At 37.9% G+C, this 4,051-nt stretch overlaps 1 protein-coding gene across 2 annotated transcripts in view; it reads left to right on the top strand.

The window, feature by feature from the left end:
• Positions 1 to 4,051, top strand: part of UBTD2 (ubiquitin domain containing 2) — a 71,527-nt gene that overhangs the window by 17,020 nt on the left and 50,456 nt on the right. Inside the window, exon 1 of one of the 2 annotated variants that reach the window (XR_008615733.1) lies at positions 12 to 72. The exons of the other annotated variant lie outside the window; for it this stretch is intronic. The gene's annotated coding sequence lies outside the window, so the exon portion shown is untranslated. Of the gene's footprint in view, positions 1 to 11; positions 73 to 4,051 lie in introns of those variants that run through there. 2 annotated transcript variants of the gene reach the window in all.

Raw genomic sequence — 4,051 nt, 5'->3', positions numbered from 1 at the left:
GGGCCCAGCTGATCCGCGGCATGTGGGATCTTCCCGGACCGGGGCACGAACCCGTGTCCCCTGCATCGACAGGTGGACTCTCAACCACTGCGCCACCAGGGAAGCCCCTAATATCGCCATTTTAGAAGGGAGGAAACTGAGGCACAGAGATGTTTTGATCTGATTAAGGAATAAAAACAGTAGCCCAAACTGTAAGCTCTGTCTTCTGTTTTCTAATTCAGTATTCTCTCCACAGATGGTAAGGAAGGGTTTTGGCTGACTTTTCTTTCCTTGGAGCAGAAGTGTGTGTGTGTGTGTGTGTGTGTGTGTGTGTGTGTGTGTGTGTGTGTGTGTGTGTGTGTGTGTGTTTTCGTTCATGGCAGTAAACACAGTTGAGTTGAAGTTAATGAAATGTGGTTCTTAAGGACTCTTGTGTTCATACTCCAAAATGGAGATGGCAGCAGTAAGAAATGAGGTGAGTAATTGTCTTTGATCTTAGTCAACAAATTATATTGCATCTCACAAGATAGAAATTTTGAACTAAGATCTTAATTATCTAACTGGCTTAAATGGAAAAAAGTGATAATCTTGCTCATCTTCTTTTGTGCGCCTTTACTCAGTTACCTTCTTTTTCATCGTTACCTCTGCCTCCTATCCCAGACTGAATGTTTTCAGCTTAAAATTCAGTTTTATTCAAGCTTGACTTGAATTTAGCAGTTGAACTTTGTGGGGAAACAAGTTTCCTTCAGGTCCTTAAAGTACAAGAAAAGAAGGCTTTGTCTAATTTGGAGAAAGCTTATAAAGTCTTTTTAATAAAGGGTGCTCTTAAATCACCTTAGTGGAGTATTAGAATATCTGTCTGCTTCAAATCATAGAGTGGTGATTGTCCTGAAGGGTGAGTTGAAGGAGGTTACATGAAAGTTCACTCTGCTTAGTATATACAGAAATTTAAGGATGGGGATTGGAACCCAGAAGTGAATGAGTGTCTGTACTTATAATATCAGCATATGGACATTTGAAACCACCTCCTGGTTTTATACCTGATAAAAGGAACTGAAACCATCCGTCACCTGGAGTGTCTCATTCAGAAGTGGGGAGGGGGGAACCTATGGTTGGTCCCATAATATAGTTTCATTATCAGAGCCTGTAGTTTTTCTGGCAGTCACCAATAAATTTCTTCCTTGACTTGGAAATAATAATTTTAACTTGATGGTGATTAAACAGCTTTTGGGCTTTTGATCATTGCTGTGTTGCAAAAATTAACACACAGGGCCTGTTGAGCAAACCCTTCTGTGAATTTGGCTTTTGTGGCTCTTGGTTTGTGATGATTGCATCTTGTCATGGATACTTTTCTCTTCCTAAATAAGAGTAGTTTATATACCCTTTAAATTCTCATAACTATGAAGTGAAAAATTGAGATGTGCTACTACATATAACAAGTAGGATATAATGAAAAGGAATTTGAGGAAACAATAAAATGATACCCAATATTTCTAGACTGAACATTGAATAAGACACTTAAGCTGTAACAAGAGCTTTGAGAATGGGGAAAATTGCTTATCTGTAATAAAATGTAATAAATACTACTGGAGGCAAGAAGAAGACTATCTTTTTGCATTGGATCCATCATGGGGTAGAAAACAGGTTCTTGTGTGTGTTTGTATTTTTGTTTTCTATATACCAGCACTAAGTGTACTGACTAGAAATTACAGTGTAACAGCATAGGGCAAGCAAACGACTGGAAAAAGAACCTTTTTCTTTTTCTGTCAGAGATGATCTTTAACCATTTTAAGAGGGGAATAATAAATAGGGACAGAACTTTTCAGTGGTAGAGGTAGGTTTTTCAGTTTGGGACAAGGATGTATACTAAAAGTCTTACGTGTATGAAAGTTTCACCATTTATCAGAGGAGGGAAAAGACGTTTTCAGGCAAAACATTGAGGGAGATTAAAGAAAATTAAGATGTAGAATAAAATTCAGTTTCCATTGAGAAATAATTCTGATAGTTCTGATTTAATAATAAATAGGAAGTATAAACATTGCTGAGTTATTTTTGTAGTAAAATCTTGGGGGGGGGAATGCTATACAATTTTAAAATAGTTAATGTATTGATTAACAGTATCTTTGCACTTATTCCTAGATACAAGCTACAAGCTACTTATAACATTGCTAAACTAAATCAAAACCTGTCCAGAGGTTCAGACTGGAGCACTTGTAAGATCACTTTTGCCTTCTAAGTAAGAAAAGAGAATAAGTAAAGCTTTTGATTCCTATACATAACATGCACACTCTTATACATATATGTTCATTATATATACAGTATATATACAACATAAACACTATACACATATACAACGTATACATAGATATATAGACATATACTATGCATATTATATACATTATTATATATAATCTCTTTGTTTTATATGAGAATTTGTGTAGCATGAATCCTTTTTTTTACTAACTTATGGTCTTTTTTTTTTTTTTTTTTTTTTTTTTTTGCGCTACGCGGGCCTCTCAAAGACCCAACACAGCCATAAATAAGCAAATAAATAAATAAATTTTAAAAAAAGAAATAGTGCCTAAACTTGCAGTACTGTTTATAAAGATTAAGTAGTATAATATATGTACATCTCCAGTAAGGCAACAAACATGAATTAGACTAGCAATGAAAGATTTGTCTGTTTGTTTTTTCCCTTTTCAACTGATTTAGTTTACATGAAGTAAAGTACACAGATCTTTTTTTTTTTTTTTTTTTTGGTACGCAGGCCTCTCACCGTTGTGGCCTCTGCCGTTGCGGAGCACAGGCTCCGGACGCACAGGCTCAGCGGCCATGGCTTAGGGGCCCAGCCGCTCCGCGGCATGTGAGATCTTCCCGGACCGGGGCACGAACCCGTGTCCCGATGCAGGCGGACTCTCAACCACTGCGCCACCAGGGAAGCCCCTTATGGTCATTTTTAAATCTTTTTAAAAACATAAAATTTTTTTTTTTTTTTTGTGGTATGCGGGCCTCCCTCTGCTGCGGTCTCTCCCGTTGCGGAGCACAGGCTCCGGACGCGCAGGCTCAGCGGCCATGGCTCACGGGCCCAGCCGCTCCGCGGCACGTGGGATCCTCCGAGACCAGGGCGCGAACCCGGTTCCCCTGCATCGGCAGGCAGACGTGCAACCACTGTGCCACCAGGGAAGCCCTAAAATTTTTTTAAATGTAAAAAGCATGTTTAAGAAAAAATTTATCCTGTGACCTAACGTAAACATTTTCGTGTACATCCTTTCAGACTCAGAGTGTATGGCTGTGTGTATAAAAGAGAGAGTGAAGCAAAAATGTGTTCATATGTTTAGAGAAATTGTGATGTGCTTTTTGAGGTCACAGCTACAGCTTCTAGAGTTTGACTTTACTGATGTTTTAGCTTTGGGATATAATGAGTATGTCATTGTTAGCTTTTCATTTTGGGAGTGTTGTCAGTATTTTTTCTAAAATTGAGCTGGCTGTTTTAAAAGTTAGGAATTAGAGTCATCATAATGATGTGAGAGATGCACATTCCAGGACTTAATGTGAGGAGATGCAGAGTAAACTGGAGAAAGGAATAGCACACTATAATTAGCAAGTTGCTTGATGCTTTTTTGTGGGCAGTTTGCAAGAATTTAGTATTTCTTTTCTTCCTTCTGAACAGTTAAATAAGCTGAAAGTAAAGCTTGGGATTTTGTAATGGTGATAGCCATAGATGCAATTTAAAAGGATTAAATGACATCCAAGATATATTTCTTTTCCTATGAATCTAACCCAAAGGCAATACACTTTCTAGTATTTTTTCTGTCACTTTGATTGTTTGCATCAGATATCATTTTCTTTTTAACTTGATAGAGAATTTGATGTTTGTTTTTTTTTTAACATCTTTATTGGAGTATAATTGCTTTACAATGGTGTGTTAGTTTCTGCTTTACAACAAAGTGAATCAGTTGTACATATACATATGTTCCCATATCTCTTCCCTCTTGCGTATCCCTCCCTCCCACCCTCCCTATCCCACCCCTCTAGGTGGTCACAAAGCACCGAGCTGATCTCCCTGTGCCAT

The sequence above is a fragment of the Physeter macrocephalus genome, chromosome 2 (genome assembly GCF_002837175.3).
Source record: "Physeter macrocephalus isolate SW-GA chromosome 2, ASM283717v5, whole genome shotgun sequence".
NCBI classification, from domain to species: Eukaryota; Metazoa; Chordata; class Mammalia; order Artiodactyla; family Physeteridae; genus Physeter; species Physeter macrocephalus.
Note: the sequence above shows the minus strand (reverse complement) of the source record. Positions and strands in the feature narration are given on the sequence as shown.